Source organism: Aquarana catesbeiana, linkage group LG03 (assembly GCF_042186555.1).
Source record: "Aquarana catesbeiana isolate 2022-GZ linkage group LG03, ASM4218655v1, whole genome shotgun sequence".
In the NCBI taxonomy this organism is placed as follows: Eukaryota; Metazoa; Chordata; class Amphibia; order Anura; family Ranidae; genus Aquarana; species Aquarana catesbeiana.
Genome location: NC_133326.1, coordinates 377,844,777 through 377,864,598, shown reverse-complemented (window position 1 = coordinate 377,864,598; position 19,822 = coordinate 377,844,777).

Sequence of the window (19,822 nt, the reverse complement as noted above, 5' to 3'; positions counted from 1 at the left end):
GGTGTGAAGGCTCTGCAGCGACTCCCTCAGGGACCTGGCTCAGGGGATGGCGTCTGACCTCAGCTGGATCTGGTGTGGATGGAGTAGAAGTAGCCTGCAGGCTGCTGCCAAACAACCAGATAAGGCTGGCAATGGATGTGTCAAGACTGGGCTCTCAGCAGCTCTCTTCTCTGTGCTCAGGCTGCTAAGCCGTCGGATAATTGTCAGCATTAATGGTTTCCACAGTGGCTTACCTGGTGATCATTTCCTGCTCGTCAGTCCCGCCTACAGCCAGCCCCTTCTGGCCATTTAAACTGCCTTGTCCATTCCTTTTGTGTCTTCGCCTTGGTCAACATATCTGGAGATTCGCTGCTGTGTTACTGTGAAAGACGTCCCTTCTGGTTCCTGATTCTGTTCTTTTGCCTCTGACTATGCTGATCTCTGGTTTCCTGATTACTGGCTTGTCCAACTACCTACATTGGAGTCCGATCCCTGGCTATGTTTTGACTACATTACTGATCTGTACCATTTTTACCATTACAATAAAAGGTGTGATTTTTACTGCATTTTCTGTCTCAGTCTGATTCATGGTTCCTGACAGTAGGCGAAGGACATGAATTCAGAAGATGCAGGCAATCCACCAAGTGGTAGTATTTTTTCCAGATTAAATGAGCAGGACCACCACATGGATCAGTTTGCCATAGCGTTACAGATGCTCCTGATTCACACTGCTCACCGGGATCCTCTCACTGTGGCTGTTCTGGTACAACCAGTGTTGCGGGCCTTCCCTGCTGCTGCTCCACCTCCACCTCGAAAATTACCTCTGTAAGAGGTATGTCTGGTTCCGTTTCACTTCCCCAGCATTTTGGGGGCCTTGCAGTTCAATGTAGAGGGTTTTTCAACCAGGTTTGGATATACTTTGAGATGCTGCCCCAGGCGTTTCCCAGGGACAGAAGCAAAGTAGGCTTCATTATTTATTTGCTTTCTGATTACCCTCTATGGTAGATACAAAAACCCATTGTCCTGTATTACCCTGAGTTTGTGGCTTCCTTTAAAAGGGTATTTCACTTTCCAGCTTGCTTCAGTTCTGCTGCCAAGAGCCTCAGGTCCATCAAACAGAGTACGAGAACTGTTGCCGATTACGCCATTGAATTCTGTACTCTGGCAGCAGAGGTTGCTTGAAATAATGAGGCCTTCGCGGCTGCTTTTTCTCATGGTCTCTCGGATAACATTAAAGATGAGATAGCAGCCCGAGTCATACCTACGGATCTGGAGAAGTTAATCACGTTTGCCATTCTCATTGCCTCCAGACTCCAAGAGAGACCTTCCTTTAAGGAGCGCTTGCGGAAGCCTCCTGTATGTTTGGCTCCGAGCTTTGCATTCCCACCCTTGCCTCCCTCACCTCCCATGCCTCCTGTTACCGAGTCCGCCAGTGAAGTAGAACCCATGCAGTTGGGCTTCACACACCTCTCTGTGGAAGAGAGGGCCTTTGGGAGGAGGGAGAGATTGTGCCTTTATTGTGGCCAGGCAGGTCACTTTTTGAAGTCTTGTCCTACCCGTCCAGGAACCTCAACCCGCAGCTTGAGGTCCTGTAGGGGACAGACCTTAGGCGGCGTTGTTGCGTCCCCAGTTATCCTGAAGGATAAGCCTCTAATTCCGGTTACCCTTTCTTGGTCTGAGTCATATATCGATACACAGGCTCTAAGCAACTCTGGGACTGTAGGCCTGTTCATAGATAGTGCCTTTGTGTCTTCCGCTGCAGCTTTGAGTCACTCTACTTGCCGTTGAGGCTATTGATGGGAGACCTTTACAGCCTGCCCATGTGATTCATGAGACTGCTCTGTTGACCATAGTCGTAGGGGCTCTTCATCAAGAGATAATCCAATTTCAAGTCATTTCCTCACCTCATTACCCGGTGGTCATTGGTTATCCTTGGTTACAGAGGCACAACCTCTCTTTTGATAGGCATTGTGCTGAGGTTCTTTCCTGGTCGCCACAGTGCAGTGAAACATGTTTTCAGAAAGTGGTAAAGGTTTTGAGCACCTCTTCACTTTCCCCAATGCCAGAGGAGTGCCGCGAATTTAGCGATGTGTTTGACAAAAGGTCAAGCCGGTAGTTTGCCTCCACACTGGTCATATGATTGCGCAATTTAACTTCAAACTGGTGCCATGCCCCCTCGTGGCTGGGTCTATCCCTTGTCTGTCTCGGAGGATAAAGCCATGGAGGACTATGTTGCCGATTCACTTTCTCAAGGGTTCATCCGCATATCCTCGTCTCCTGCCGGTGCTGGCTTCTTCTGTGTGAAAAAGAAGAGTGGTGAACTGAGACACGATCAGGGCTTTTTTTCAGCTGAAACGCACCCGAACTGTGTTCCGGAACCTTTGGCAGCCCTCTCCAGCCTGTCATTTAATACTGAAGCCAGTAGAGGAAGTTTTCTGCACAGCTCACTTTCTCTACTGGCTTCTCTGTGCTAGCGTTGTGCACTCAGGGCTGCTGCCCTCGATCACTGGTGAGGTCCCAGGTCCCAACCTTCAGCTGCTGCAGCGATTCAGGAGGAAGCTTCCATCCCTGCTTGCCGCCGCTCCTCAGACTTTGTAGCACGAAGCCGAGGAGCCCTGAAACACCTCCTCAGTTCTGTGCTACAGTAGGGGGAGCTCTCCAGTCCACTGCACTGTGCAGAAAAAAAAACCTGCACATACCATGGAGAGTGGTGATGGCGGAAGAGGTGAGGGATCTGTCACTGTGAAAACGAGGGAGAACTTTGCATAGACTGAGTTCATTCAGAGAGCAGTACACTGCACTGTAAAAATGTGTGGGGGAGGGGGAATATTTGCAGAGAGGTAAAGTAGTTTGTGTGTGTTTAGCAGAGGGGAGAGCATTGTACACAGAGGAGAGCTTGTTCACAGAGGAAACCTGAGAAAGTATGTGTGTGTGTGTGTGTGTGGGGGGGGGGGACTTGTGATGAGAGGGGAACTGGGGGGATTTGTACAGAGAGGTGAGCTGGGGGGATTTGTACAGAGAGGGAAGCTAGGGGGATTTGTACAGACAGGGGAGCTGGGGGGATTTGTACAGACAGGGGAGCTGGGGGGATTTGGATTTGTGATGAGAGGAGAGCTGGGGGATTTGTGATGAGAGGAGAGCTAGGGGGGATTTGTGATGAGAGGAGAGCTAGGAGGGGATTTGTGATGGTAGGAGAGCTAGGGGGGATTTGTGATGAGGGGAGCTGGGGGGGTTTGTGATGAGGAGAGCTGGGGGGATTTGTGATGAGAGGAGAGCTGGGGGGGATTTGTGATGGGAGGGGAGCTGGGGGGATTTGTACAGTGAGGTGAGCTGAGGGGATTTGTACAGAGAGCTAAGCTGGGGGGATTTGTACATAGAGGGAATCTGGGGGGATTTCTACAGACAAGGGAGCTGGGGTGATTTGTACAGACAGGGGAGCTGGGGGGATTTGGATTTGTGATGAGAGAGAGCTTGGGGATTTGTGATGAGAGGAGAGCTAGGGGGGATTTGTGATTAGAGGAGAGCTAGGAGGGGATTTGAGATGAGAGGAGAGCTGGGGGGCTTTGTGATGAGAGCTGGGGGGGTTTGTGATGAGAGCTGGGGGGATTTGTGATGAGAGGAGAGCTGGGGGGGATTTGTGATGAGAAGGGAGCTGGGGGGGATTTGTGATGAGAGGAGAGCTGGGGGGATTTGTGATGAGAGGAGAGCTGGGGGGGATTTGTGATGAGAGGAGAGCGGGAGGGATTTTGGGGAATTTGCCTTATGTGATGCACAATTCTAAGCCTTAACTCATTACAATCTTTGGCACCGCTATAAGTCTCTCCTCTAAGAAAGGTGTGGCTGGGAGTATGGTTTGGATGTAATTGGGGCGGAGTTTGGGTGTGGTTGGAGCAGAGAGGTGGACAAAAAGGAGTTCCTGCACCTTTTTTACTGAGAAAAAAAGCCCTGGACATGATTAAGAACGCTTATACGATTCCATTGACCGCCTCAAGGGAGTAACGGTTTTCACTAAGCTCAATTTGAGAGGGGCATACAATCTCGTGAGTATTAAGGAGGGTGATGAATAGAATACCTCATAAATGCTCCTGCAGTTTTTCAGGAATTCATCAACGATGTCCTCTGAGATATGTTGCAGCAATGTGTTTTGGTTTATCTCAACGATATTCTCCTAGATTCAAAATCCCTGGAGAGCCATCACACAGATGTCTCCCGTGTGCTACAGGGGTTGAGAGATAATGACCTGTATTGTAAATTGGAAAAGTGCGAGTTCCATCGTGAACAGGTTAAATTTCTGGGTTATGTCATTTCTACTGCCGGTTTTTCGATGGACTCTATAGATAGAAATTATCTGCAGTTCTACAGTGGCCTCGACCCATAGGTCTACTTCCCCTACAACGTTTTCTTGGCTTTACCAATTATTATCGGAAATGTATTTGTAATTTATCTTCTCTGGTCAAACCCCAGACTGATATGACCAGGAAGGATGGTAACCCACAGAATTGGTCTTCGGATTCCCTTAAAGGAGAAGTCCAGCCAAAGCTCCTTTGGCTCGACTTCTCCTATGGATCACAGGAGTGCAATTCGTTTTGCACTTCTGTGACCCGTTTTCTGTGACCTGTGAACCGAAGTCTGCTCTCTGCTGACGTCACCTATGTCAGTCCAGGCACTGACACCCGTTTCAGCCTCTCAGCAAACCACTGAGAACCTGAGACGGCCGCTCCACCCCCTCCACAGCCCCGCACTCCAATGAGTGAGGAGGGAGAAGAGCAGAGAGCTGTGACTGACAGTCTGCAGCTCTCTGCTCACTGAGCTGCGAAAACCGAGCAATCGATGGTGTTTGATCACTTGGTTTTCAGTGTAGAGGCGTAGGGGGACAGATGCAGTATCGGACCGATGCTTCATCCAATTAGGTAAGTATAAATGGGGGGAAAAGAATGCCCATACTTCTCTTTAAAAGCCTTTGAGTCTCTCAAGGCTGCCTTTGTTTCAGCTCCTGTGTTGGGAATGGAGGCATCCCCTCGAGGGTACCACTGTGCCAGTCCTCATTTTGACTGACCATAAGAATTTCACATTCTTGTCTTAGGCAAAACGCTTATCTCCCAGAAGGGTGTGATGGGCTCTTTTTCTGTCAAGCTTTAATTACATAGTCTCATTCGTACCTGGTACTAAGAATGTAAGGGCTGTTGCATCGTCACGACAGTTTTCCTCCTCCTCCAAGATGGAGTTGGTTCCTACTCCAGATACCTTCCAATCGCATTCTAGCCACTATTCGCACTAGTCTCTCTTCACCTTTGGGTGACAGAATTCTTGCTGCTCAGATCCATTCTCCTCCTGAGAAACCTTGTGACGATTGCTTTGTCCATGAGAATCTCTGCACTGCTTTGCTCCAGACCTACCATGCTCCCAAAGGCAGCTGGTTACCCAGGGAAGAATCAACGCATCTGGTCTATTTCTCAACAATTCTGATGGCCTAGTCTCTGCACTGATGTAACCGCCTTTATAGCTGCTTGTTCCGTGTGTGCTCAGAGTAAAACACCACGACACCTTCTAGTGGGCCTCCTACAACCCATGCCCAATGGAGAGAGGCCTTGGACCCACTTGTCTATGGATTTTATTGTGGAGATACCCAACTTCCAGTGTGTCAGGAGAATAATTCCTCCAGGCGCTTCGGCCGTGTTCCTGCACGCATGCGCTGCGGAACGGCGCTCCGGCGCATGCGCATTCGCGATCCGGCGTGTGCGCACTGGTGCACTCCCAACGTGACCCTTTAGCTGGCCTATATAAAGGGCTTTGGTACTCAGACAAATTGCTGGTTCGTCTTCAGCTTCCTGTTTAAAACTTGATCTTGTCTCCTGTGCCTGTTTACCCGTTGTGACCCGGATTGCTACCCGACTACTCTGCTCTTCTCCTGGACATGACCTTGGCTTGCTTAAACGGATCTCCAGCTATCTCCTGTGTTTTACCCTGTGCCTGTGACCCAGATTTGTCTCCTGTCTCCTTGCCTTGACCTCCTGCCTGTAACCTGGACTTGCCTTGTGTCTTCCTGACACCATCCCACAACCTACAGTTGTATTGCTGATCCTGGTGTTTGACCCTCAACCTGGTTCTGGACTGTCTGTTGTTCTCTTCCAGCAAAGTACTTCTGTTACCAGTTCCTGCACAGCGGCTCTTCCCTTCAAGGACCTCCACGCAAGTTTTCTACGGTCCACTGGGTAGCCTGTGCCTCTTTGTGCCATTCACTCCCTGTACCACCTCCAGGGGGGCGGACTGTGCTTAGTTGCAAGGGTGAATCGCTCTCTGCATCTCGGCTTTGGCAAGTACTTTCCTGACAGTACGAACCAGCCATGTCAGAGGCCGACAGAGCGCGTTCCCCGCTTGAGATCCTGTGTCAGCACTCACCGATGCAGTTCAGAAGTTGCAAGAGGGCTATACCCAAATTGACAATCGTCTTCAGCAACTCTCTGGGGCACCCTCATTAGCAGCCGCAGCTCCTGCTCCTCCCAGTGGGGCCTCCTCTCAGATATCACCTAACCCTACAGTGATTATGGCTTCCCCCGAACCCAGGATTCCTATACCAGAGCGATTCGCTGGCGACCGCAAACAATTCAGAGCCTTCAAAAACGCCTGTTCTTTGTACTTAGCTCTGCAACCCAGGACTTTTTTCTTCTGAAGTAGTCAAGGTCGGCTTTGTCATCTCTCTCTTAGCCGATGAACCCCAAGCTTGGGCCCATAGCCTGATGGAACAGAGGAGCCCTGTGTTGAATTCAGTGGATACCTTTTTTGAAAGTATGGCACAACTCTACGATGATCTCCAACGCATGGCCACGGCTGAGGCAACGTTGCACAATTTATCCCAAGGGCGAAGGCCGGTAGAGGACTATACTGTTGAGTTCAGGAAATGGTCAGCTGATACCGGCTGGAATGAACCTGCCCTCAAGTACCAGTTCCATCAGGGGCTGTCTGAAACCCTGAAAGATGAGCTGGCCAGGATAGAGACCCCCGACACTCTGGAGGATTTGATCCAAGCAGCTACCAAATTGGATCGGCGTATGCGGGAGTGACGCTCAGAGCGCTTCCAGGTTCTTCGTCCCAGCTGGATGCTTCCCAAACCGACTCCCATCCATCCATCCTACTCGGCTCCTCCAGTCTCCACCACTCCTGAGGTTAAGCCTATGCAATTAGGACTGGTCCGTGCTCCTCTTACCCCGGAGGAAAGATTACGTAGGCGTCAGGGTAACCTGTGCCTTTACTGTGGGGGTTCTGGACATTTCCTTTGTTCCTGTCCTGTGAGACCTAGTAAGTCTCACCCTCGATCTGCCTTAAACTATCAAGTCTCCGGTATTTCACAGACTTATGTTACCCTCTTTGTCTCCTTACAGTTAACGGGAAAGGAAACTCGCCTGCCAGCCATAGTTGATTCTGGAGCATGCAGTTGCTTCCTGGATGCTTCATTAGCTACAAGACTACACATCCCTCTGTTGACAAAGAACCAAAGCCTCCAGGTACACCTAGCTGATGGGTCTCTTCCCCCGCTCTGGACTTATCATTCAGGAAACCAGACCCATCCTTACCACCACGGACTCCGGTCATCAGGAGTTCCTACGCTTTGACATTATTCCTTCCCCTATGTTTCCCATCATCTTGGGGCTCCCCTGGCTACAGGCTCATGAACCTCGGATTAATTGGAATAAAAAAGAAGTCTCCTTCTCCTCCCAATACTGTTGTCAACACTGCCTCCTTCCAGCACCAACCTCTTGCTCAACCATAGTACCAGTACCTGACAATCTTCAACATATACCCCCAGTCTATCAGGAATTCAAGGAAGTTTTTGATAAACAACAGGCCGACCGTCTACCACCTCATCGGTCTTATGACTGCCCTATAGACCTTATGCCCGGCTCTGAAATTCCTTTTGGCCGCATCTTCCCCTTGTCCGAGACAGAATTAAAGGCTCTCAAGTCCTACATTGATGAAAATCTTGAAAAAGGATTTATCCGTCCCTCCTCATCACCGGCTGGAGCCGGTATCTTCTTCGTAGAAAAGAAAGATGGCTCTCTCAGACCATGTATTGATTATAGGGAGCTAAACAAAATCACCATTAAAAACCGATACCCACTTCCTCTCATCCCAGGGTTGTTTCAACATTTCCGATCCACCTGGATTTTCCCCAAGTTAGACCTTCCTGGTGCCTACAACCTTATTCGAATTAGAGTTGGCGATGAGCTGGCGATACACCAGACACATGTCAAACAGGTCCTTGCAATCCTCAGGAGACACAAATTATACCTCAAAGCAGAAAAATTTGCATTTGAAAAAACAACTGTGCAATTCTTGGGATTCATTATCTCCACCAACGGGGTCGCAATGGACCCTCAGAAGGTCAAGGCAATCCAGGAGTGGCCGGCTCCTGTGGATAAAAAAGGGGTACAATGATTTATAGGATTCTCAAATTTTTACCAGAGGTTTATCGCTGGCTTCTCAGCTATTGTAGCCCCCATCACCCAACTCACACGCCAACATAACCGTTTTCAGAGGTCTTCAGAAGCACAGGAAGCTTTCATTAAATTAAAGGCCCCATTTTCATCTGCACCAGTCTTACGACATCCAGATCCAGCCCTGCCATTTATACTAGAAGTTGATGCTTTGGAAACAGCTACTGGGGCCATCCTTTCTCAAAGAAGGGGCCCCAAGGCCCTCCTGCATCCCATAGCCTTCGCATCCCGGAAATTAAGTTCACCTGAAAAGAATTATGACGTAGGCGATAGGGAGTTGTTGGCCATCAAGTTTGCTCTGGAAGAGTGGAGATACCTGCTAGAAGGAGAATCTCATCCTGTCATGATCTTCACCGATCATAACAATCTGGAGTATCTCAGGACAGCAAAATGTTTAAAACCCAGACAGGCCCGATGGGCCCTCTTCTTCTCCAAATTTAATTTCCATATTTCTTACAGACCCGGTTCAAAGAATGGAAAAGCGGACGCACTCTCCCGGATGTTCCACGAAACCTCTTAGGTAACTGAACCCAGTACCATCTTGTCTCCACAAAATTTTTTTCTGGTCACTCAAGCTGACCTAATAACCTCCAATAAATCAGCATCCAGTCAATGTTCTGATCCTGACATCTTCTCTTTGGAAAGACATGATGACTTACTCTGGTCCCACAGAAAAATTTTTGTCCCGCTGGAGTCAAGACCTATAGCTTTAAGGACCTTCCACGACCATAAACTGGCAGGCCACTTCGGGACACAAAAGACTATTGAATTAATTTCCCGTTCTTTTTGGTGGCCGGGTTGGAGACAGGACTGTAAGAATTATGTTGCCTCCTGCATCCCATGCCAACGCAGTAAGGGTCCAAATAATAAATCTTGGGGTCTACTAAAACCCTTGCCCATTCCTGAACGGCCGTGGGCAGAAATCTCCATGGATTTCATCGTGGACCTACCCCCCTCTGGGGGTTGACCACCATTCTTGTTATCGTTGACCGGCTTTCAAAGATGGCACACTTCCTGCCCATGGTGGGTACTCCCTCTGCTTCTGCTACAGCCAACGTGTTCTTTAAAGAAATTATTAGACTTCATGGTGTACCTGTGAGCATCACCTCGGACCGAGGTGTCCAATTCACTTCTAAATTTTTGAGAGAATTATGTAAATCCCTGGAAATAAAGGTCTGTCTCTCCTCTGCATACTATCCCCAAAGCAATGGCCAGACGGAGAGAACGAACCAAACCCTGGAACAGTATATCCGCTGTTTTTGTTCTGACTCCCAGGATGACTGGCCCACTCTTCTGCCGTACGCTGAGTTTGCGTATAACAATTCCATCCATACTGCCACGAATTAAACAACTTTTTGGTCTAACTTTGGTTTTCATCCCTCTTTCCTTCCAGATTCTATTCCTGAGTTGTCTGTCCCTGCGGTTCCATCCAGCTGAACTTCCGGAGAATTCAGGAAGCCATGCAGAAAGCCCAGGAGGATTACCAAAAGCACTATGAGAAGGGAAGGAAGGAGAATCCAGCCTTTAAGGTAGGCGAAGAAGTTTGGTTATCAACCTTCAGTCTCAGGTTGCCAATTCCCTCATGGAAATTAGGGCCAAAGTTCATAGGCCCCTTCAAAATCAAGAGGGTGGTCAATCCTGTGGCCTTTGAACTAGCCTTACCTAACTCTTACAAAGTGCATCCACTATTTCATGCATCTCTCTTGAAGCCTGTTGTTCCCAGCCCCTTTCCTGACAGGGAGGAACCACCTCCTCCACCAGTTATGATAGACGGGGAAAGTGAATTCGAAGTGGAAAGAATATTGAGTTGCAGGAAGAGGGGAAGGCAGCTCCAGTACTTGATTAAGTGGAAAGGGTATCCCCCTGAGGACAACTCCTAGGAACCTTCCAAAAATTTACATGCCTCACGTCTGGTCCAGGCCTATCATCAAGAACATCCAGAGTTAATGTCCAGTTTGGGTGTCCGGAGGCCACCCCTCGAGGGGGGGCACTGTCAGGAGAATAATTCCTCCAGGTGCTTTGGCCGTGTTCCTGCACATATGCGCGGCAGAACGGCATACTTGCCAACTGTACTGAATTTCCTGGGACATTCCCGGGATTTAGAACTTTGTCCTGGTCTTAGCGTTTCCCGGGAAATGTCCTGGGAAATCCGTGTTTTCCCATTTTTTCACCGCCGATGCTAGAGGTCTGCGGCCTGCATTAATTGTCTCCGCCGGCCGCCATTTTACAGAAGACCAGAAGTAACAGGTCTCTCGCCGAGGGGAACAAACAAGAGGCGGAGCCGGCTGGGCTGCTGCCAATAGAAATTGAGCTACCACCAACCCCCCCGCCCTGTGGTCTGCTGCCGGTCTGTGACCTGTTGTGGAAAAGGCCACGGGGCGGGGGGTTGGCGGCAGCTCAATTTCTATTGGCAGCCACCTGGCTGGCTTCACCTCTTGTTTGTTCCCCTCGGTGAGTGACCTGTTACTTCTGGCCTTCTGTAATGGTGGCGGAGACTCTGCTGCTGGGACACCTGATGTAAGTGGGGCTCCACTGGGGGACACCTGATGTAAGGGGGGCTCCACTGGGGGACACCTAATGTAAGCAGGGGCTCCACTGGGGGACACCTGATGTAAGGGGAGCTCCACTGGGGGACACCTGACGTAAGGGGGACACCACTGCTGGGACACCTGATGTAAGGGGGAGCTCCACTAGGGGGGGACCTGATGTAAGGGGGGCTCCACTGGGGGACACCTGATGTAAGGGGGACTCCACTGGGGGACACCTGATGTAAGGGGGACACCGCTGGGGGACACCTGATGTAAGGGGGCTCCACTGGGGACACTTGATGTAAGGAGGAGCTCCACTGGGGCACAGCTGATGTAAGGGGGACTTTGCTGGGAACAGCTGATGTAAGGGGGACACCACTGGGGGACACCTGATGTAAAGAGGGGCTCCACTGGGGGACACCTGATGTAAGGAGGGACACCGCTGGGGGTCACCTGATGTAAGAGGGACAGCTGATGTAAGGAGGACTCCGCTGGGGACACCTGATGTAAGGAGGGGCTCCACTGGGGGACACCTAAAGTAAGGAGGGGCTCAACTGGGGGACACCTGATGTAAGGGGGACACCTGATGTAAGGGGGACTCCGCTGAGGACACCTGATGTAAGGAGGGACACCACTGGGGGACACCTGATGTAAGAAGCGGCTCCACTGGGGGACACCTGATGTAAGGAGGAACACCTGATGTAAGGGGGAACCCTGATGTAACAGGGACTCTGCTGGGGACACCTGATGTAAGGGGGACACCACTGGGGGACACTTGATGTAAGGAGGGGCTCCACTGGGGGACACCTGATGTAAAGAGGGACACCGCTGGGGGACACCTGATGTAAGGGGGGACACCTGATATAAGGGGGACTCCACTGGGGGACACTTGTTGCAAGGGGGACTCCGCTGGAGACACCTGATGTAAGGAGGGGCTCCACTGGGGACACCTGATGTAAGAAGGGGCTCCACTGGGGACACCTGATGTAAGGAGGAACACCGCTGGGGGGACACCTGATGTAAGGGGGACTCCGCTGGGGACACCGGATGTAAGGGGGACACCACTGGGGGACACCTGATGTAAGGAAGGACTCCGCTGGGGGGCACCTAATGTAAGGAGGGACTCTGCTGGGGACACCTGATGTAAGGAGGGACTCCGCCGGGGACACCTGATGTAAGGAGGGACTCCTCTGGGGACACCTGGTATAAGGAGAGACTCTGCTGGGAATGCCTGGTGTATGGAGGGACTCTGTTGGGGACACCTGATGGCATCTGGTGGCAGGCGATGTGGCAAGTGACAAGCTCAGGCATCCTACTGATTCTGCATTTTGGTGAGTTGAACCATTTCATTTTATATTACAATGTAATAATAGAAAAAATGCACTTCAATCATCCTGACATCATAACAACCGTGGTGCTGGGATGATTGAAGCGCTAACACCAAGTATTTGGAGTATCTTTATCTGCTGATTGTTAACCACTTGAGCCCCGGACCATTATGCTGCCTAAGGACCAGAGGTCTTTTTCCAATTTGGCACTGCGTCGCTTTAACTGCTAATTGCGCGGTCATGCAATGCTGTACCCAAACAAAATTTGCGTCCTTTTCTTCCCACAAATAGAGCTTTCTTTTGATGGTATTTGATCACCTCTGCAGTTTTTATTTTTTGCGCTATAAATGGAAAAAGACCGAAAATTTTGAAAAAAAATGATATTTTCTACTTTTTGTTATAAAAAAAATCCAATAAACTAAATTTTAGTCATACATTTAGGCCAAAATGTATTCGGCCACATGTCTTTGGTAAAAAAAATGTCAATAAGCATATATTTATTGGTTTGCGCAAAAGTTATAGCGTCTACAAACTAGGGTACATTTTCTGTAATTTACACAGCTTTTAGTTTATGACTGCCTATGTCATTTCTTGAGGTGTTAAATGGCAGGGCAGTACAAAACCCCCAAAAATGACCCCATTTTGGAAAGTAGACACCCCAAGGAAATTGCTGAGAGGCATGTTGAACCCATTGAATATTTATTTTTTTTGTCCCAAGTGATTGAATAATGACAAAAAAAAAAAAATTTACAAAAAGTTGTCACTAAATGATATATTGCTCACACAGGCCATGGGCCTATGTGGAATTGCACCCCAAAATACATTCAGCTGCTTCTCCTGAGTATGGGGATACCACATGTGTGGGACTTTTTGGGAGCTTAGCCGCGTACGGGGCCCCGAAAACCAAGCACCGCCTTCAGGATTTCTAAGGGTGTAAATTTTTGATTTCACTCTTCACTGCCTATCACAGTTTCGGAGGCCATGGAATGCCCAGGTGGCACAAAACCCCCCCAAATGACCCCATTTTGGAAAGTAGACACCCCAAGCTATTTGTTGAGAGGCATATTGAGTCCATGGAATATTTTATATTTTGCCACAAGTTGCGGGAAAGTGACACTTTTTTTTTTTTTTTTTGCACAAAGTTGTCACTAAATGATATATTGCTCACACAGGCCATGGGCATATGTGGAATTGCACCCCAAAATACATTTAGCTGCTTCTCCTGAGTATGGGGATACCACATGTGTGGGACTTTTTGGGAGCCTAGCCGCGTACGGGGCCCCGAAAACCAAGCACCGCCTTCAGGATTTCTAAGGGTGAAAATTTTTTATTTCACTCTTCACTGCCTATCACAGTTTCGGAGGCCATGGAATGCCCAGGTGGCACAAAACCCCCCCAAATGACCCCATTTTGGAAAGTAGACACCCAAAGCTTTTCAAACGCATTTTTTGGGGAAAAAACACACTTTTTTAAATTTTAATGCACTAAAACACACTATATTGCCCAAATGTTTGATGAAATAAAAAAGATGATCTTAGGCCGAGTACATGGATACCAAACATGACATGCTTTAAAATTGCGCACAAACGTGCAGTGGCAACAAAATAAATACATTTTTAAAAGCCTTTAAAAGCCTTTACAGGTTACCACTTTAGATTTACAGAGGAGGTCTACTGCAAAAATTACTGCCCTCGATCTGACCTTCGCGGCGATACCTCACATGCATGGTGCAATTGCTGTTTACGTTTGACGACAAACTGCCACTTGCGTTCGCCTTAGCGCGAGAGCAGGGGGCGACAGGGGTGCTTTTTTTTTTTTTTTTTTTTTTTTTTTTTTGCTTTTTTATCTTATTTTTAAACTGTTCCTTTCATTTTTTTTTTTTAATCATTTTTCTTGTTATCTCGGGGAATGTAAATATCCCCTATGATAGCAATAGGTAGTGACAGGTACTCTTTTTTGAAAAAATTGGGGTCTATTAGACCCTAGATCTCTCCTCTGCCCTCAAAGCATCTGATGACACCAAGATCGGTGTGATAAAATGCTTCCCCAATTTCCCAATGGCGCTACATCCGGCGAAATCTAAGTCATAAAATGCTCGTAGCTTCCGGTTTCTTAGGCCATAGAGATGTTTGGAGCCACTCTGGTCTCTGATCAGCTCTATGGTCAGGTGGCTGAATCACCGGCTGCATTCTCAGGTTCCCTGTTGAGACAAGAGAGAGAGAATAGAGAGAGAGAGAGAACAATAAAACGACAACTATTTTTTTTTATTTTATATATTTTTTTTTTTTTTACACTTTTTTTGTAACTAACTTTTATAACGGTAACCGGTTCCAGGTTCGGGTCTCTCAAAATGCGATGGCATCTTGGGAGACCCTGTGAAAGTGTGCCTAGTCTGTGCAATGCTGTACCCTACGCTAATACTCAACTAATGAATGGTAGCGTTCAAAACATTCACCAATGCAAAGACCAGGATTGTCAGGACAGGAGGGACAATAATAGAGGGTGTCACGCCTATATCCGCGCTTGCTGCAGACACGACATCTTTTTTGGGGGTTCGTTGGGTAGGGATACTCGGGAGGACATAAAGAAAATGCCTCTCATGCAGCCGACTGCATTTGGTTGGGGATGTGAATGGGGGAAGTACGGGCGCTGCAGAAGTGGTGGGTTCCCAATTAGGATTGGCGAATGCAGCAGGAAGGGCACTATGGGCACGACGGGCCTGTGTTTGTCTTCTTGGTGGCAGCGCGACACTACTTGTGCTTGCCACCTCACCAGCTTGAACTGCACTTATGGGACTCGCCACGTCACCAAGTGTTACTGCAGTGCTGGTTTGACTACGACCGGGGTGTACTAGGCCGCTGGCGCTTGCCAGTTCAATAAAAAGCTACCAAAAAAACTGTTAGCGATCGCAGGGATCAGGCCTGACTCTGCGAATGCTGCAGTTATGCGTTAAGTGTTTTGTAAGTGACAGTGATCGATCGATACTGCACTTGGGTGGGCTGGGCCGGGCGGAGGGGCAAAATGCAGGTGCTAGCAGGTATCTGGGCTGATCCCGCTAACACTGCGTTTTTGGGAACCCTAAACTGCTGGGGACGCCAGTATAGATCTGATCGGATCAGATATTGATCCGTTCAGATACTATACCACTAAGGGAGGTGTACGGTGCGTGCGTGGGTGTTAGCGGTACTGGCGCTAATCTGACGCTGCTTGGGGCTGGTGCTTGCCAGTTCACCAAAATACTACCAAAAAAACTGTTAGCGATCGCAGGGATCAGGCCTGACTCTGCGAACGCTGCAGTTATGCATTTAGTGTTTTGTAAGTGTCAGTGATCGATCGATACTGCACTTGGGTGGGCTGGGCTGGGCCGGGCGGAGGGGCAAAACGCAGGTGCTAGCAGGTATCTGGGCTGATCCCGCTAACACTGCGTTTTTGGGAACCCTAAACTGCTGGGGACGCTAGTATAGATCTGATCGGATCAGATATTGATCCGATCAGATACTATACCACTAAGGGAGCTGTACGGTGCGTGCGTGGGTGTTAGCGCTACTGGCGCTAACCTGACGCTGCCTGGGGCTGGTGCTTGCCAGTTCACCAAAATGCTACCAAAAAAACTGTTAGCGATCGCAGGGATCAGGCCTGACTCTGCGAATGCTGCAGTTATGCGTTTAGTGTTTTGTAAGTGACAGTGATCGATCGATACTGCACTTGGGCTGGGCCGGGCGGAGGGGCAAAACGCAGGTGCTAGCAGGTATCTGGGCTGATCCCGCTAACACTGTGTTTTTGGGAACCCTAAACTGCTGGGGACGCTAGTATAGATCTGATCGGATCAGATATTGATCCGATCAGATACTATACCACTAAGGGACGCGTATGCTGCGTGCGTGGGTGTTAGCGGTACTGGCGCTAATCTGACGCTGCCTGGGGCGACGCATATCACCGCCGGGCGATCAGGGGGCTAAACCTTTATTCGGTAATAAACGGCGGGTGCCCTGACACTATAAAAAATAAACAAACTAACCAGCGTCACCCGTAACAATTATACGGTGATCAGTGGTGAAAGGGCTAACTAGGGGGCCATCAAGGGGTTAAAACATTTATTCGGTAGTATATGGGGGTCCCTGACGCTATAAAACGCTGACGGCGAACCTAAATATTTAGGTCCCTAACTAGCGTCACCAGCGACACTAATACAGCGATCAGAAAAATGATCGCTTAGCGACACTGGTGACAGGGGGTGATCAAGGGGTTAAAACTTTATTAGGGGGGTTAGGGGGGTATCCTAGACCTACAGGGGGGCAATACTAACTGTCCCAACACTGTAACTGTCACAAACTGACACCAATGCAGTAATCAGAAAAAAAAAAACAAAAAAACAAAAAAACTGCTGGTGTCAGTTTGTGACAGGGGGGGGGGGATCGGGGGGCGATCGGGGGGGGGATCGGGGTGTTTAGTGTGCCTGGCATGTTCTACTGTGTTGTGTAGTGTTGGTGCACTCACATACCTGTCTTCTCTCCTCGGGCCGGAACGGAAATTACCGAGCCGAGGAGAGATGACATCATTTCCTTTGCTGCTGTTTAGCATACAGCAGCAAAGGAATGATGTGATTGGCCAGCGGCGATCGCGAGGGGGGGGCCACGAACGGATGGCCTCCCCCTCATCTCCGATCGCCGTGGGACAAAAGACGACCGCCTCGGGCACCGGGGGGGGTCCGATAGGACCCCCCACCCGCGGAAGGCAAATCACGTATATGTACATGATTTTGCCTGTCCGTGCCACCTTGCCGACGTAAATCGGCGTGAGGCGGTCGTCAAGTGGTTAAACTTTCTGAAATACACATATTTCTATTGTGGTATAGGATCTGGACCTGCTGTCCCTCCATCCCTCTTTCTTTCCTTCCTTCTCTCTCTTTCTTTTTCCCTTCATCCCTCCTTCATCTCAGACTTTAACCACACCCCCTTTGAGTCACGCCCCCTTTAAGCCACACCCAATATTTAGTTTAAACAACGCTCATTTCTCTGCGCACCACATTTTTCTTTCCCTGCTACGTCACACCTACAAATGAATGCCCCGCCCCCTAATTATAATAAGACTCTGCCTACAGACAAAAAGTCTCCCTATAATTTGTTTTACAGTGTTGGCAACTATGTAAAGGTGAACTATCCTTTTAAACTGCGCTCCAGCCAAAATGTTTGATTTACTTTTAGACAGAGCGGGAAAGGGTTAGAGCCTCTCTCGGGTTTTCATTTCCCTCCTTGTCCCTATTGAGGTGTGTAGCAAAGTCTTTAGCCTCTTCCAGTCTAATGAGGACCTCCAAGGCCAAAGATAGCTGACATGCTTCAATATGTAGTGGGTTGTGAGGCATAGTGGGTGCAAAGATGGTGAAAATCATTGGGCACCAGACACTTTTTGGATGTAAAAGAGGTTTTATTTCTTTTAACAGTCCTTTTTGTATTTTGGGGGGAAAGAGGGTTAGGGCCAGGACACCCTTAAGTAATTGTAGATTCAATTGGTAGACTCTGAGACTTCAATAGGAGGACAGCCGTACAGGGAAAGGCACCAGAAAGGCGCCACTTCTGCACATGCAGGAATGCTGTCTCCTATGGCAACAGTCTTTAACAGTTCCTAACTCAAACGTAACAGTTCCTTCTGCTTCACTACAACTGCCTCTTGTAGTTCTTCAACACTGAGCTCCCGGTCTCTCTCTAGACCCTCTGATTCACTGACTCTGAATCCCTGGACCTCCTCCAATCTTTGTGGTGGTATCTCCCTCAAGCGTCACCCATGCTTCCCTGCTGGGTCCATAGCTTGTCACTCCAGATACTTCTCAAGCTTCACCCCTGCTGACTGGCTCAGTCCCTGGCTTGACACGCAAGGCTGCTCTGCAAGCGTCACCTCCGCTGGTTGGTTCCCTGAAATTTCCGTCTGAAATTTCCTGATTCTCCACCGTGCCTGTTCGGTGAGAATACTGCTCTATTACTTGCTTCAGTTATTCACTGTGGTCCCTGGTAAAGGTGGCTGGTCCCTTAGTGGCAACAGCTCCCCTTCTACCTCCGACCACAACAGGTTCTCTGGACGGCACAACCATCACTTTTGGCTGGAGTGCAAGCCGCAGTCCCAACCCTGCGCTACCCTCTTACTTATGGATAGGCCCTCACACAGCCTGGCAGCCAGATGCCCTTGGGATACGCCCAATCTCCAGCCTAGTAGCCCGGGGCGTTACGACACACGTCCACCCAGACAGCCGTCCGAGTGGCACAAAACATAGATCACCTGACTCCACCCGAATATATAGATGCTCCCTAGCAGGCCAAGGGATTCAAGAAAACCCCTGGCCATTGGCTGGGATATTTAAAATAAATTGTAGCGCTAAAAACACACAAAAAAATAATAATAAATATGAAGTTCAAAGTGCATATAAACGTAATGTCCCAGGAAAAGCAAGTGTGTGATCCAAAGGAACAAAAAGTCCACAGTGAAAATAAATGATCCGTATATCAATCCTGTCTGCTTCTCAACCTTCAGCTTGTATATCATCAATTTAAGCGAATAGATGGAATACGCTTACCAGAGAAGTTGGATTCTACTGCCATGAGCATAGAATCAATGGAGCTTAATGCCACCCAGGGCGAAGTGGTGAAGTGTTGGAGGCAAGGGTAGAGCCTCTACCAGGCCGGGACGTCCCCTCTCTACCCACCGAAGCAGAGCCAAAAATGGGTTCCAGAAGTGGTTTCTCAGTTTCCCAGGATATGTGGAAAAAAGAAGGAATGCTCCACATAGTGTAACTTCTGGGTGTTTTTATTCATAAAAAACCACGATACATAAAAATGTGATCACAAAGATGAAATAAAAAGCAGTGTATAGGGTCTATAAAAAGCCGCCCTACGCGTTTCGGTCCAATGACCTTCAACAGGGGCCCTGTTGAAGGTCATTGGACCGAAACGCGTAGGGCGGCTTTTATAGACCCTATACACTGCTTTTTATTTCATCTTTGTGACCACATTTTTATGTATCGTGGTTTTTTATGAATAAAAACACCCAGAAGTTACACTATGTGGGAGCATTCCTTCTTTTTTCCACATATCCTGGGAAACTGAGAAACCACTTCTGGAACCCATTTTTGGCTCTGCTTCGGTGGGTAGAGAGGGGACGTCCCGGCCTGGTAGAGGCTCTCCCCCTGCCTCCAACACTTCACCACTTCGCCCTGGGTGGCATTAAGCTCCATTGATTCTATGCTCATGGCAGTAGAATCCAACTTCTCTGGTAAGCGTATTCCATCTATTCGCTTAAATTGATGATATACAAGCTGAAGGTTGAGAAGCAGACAGGATTGATATACGGATCATTTATTTTCACTGTGGACTTTTTGTTTCTTTGGATCACACACTTGCTTTTCCTGGGACATTACGTTTATATGCACTTTGAACTTCATATTTATTATTATTTTTTTGTGTGTTTTTAGCGCTACAATTTATTTTAAATTTGTTTTCCTTTTGTC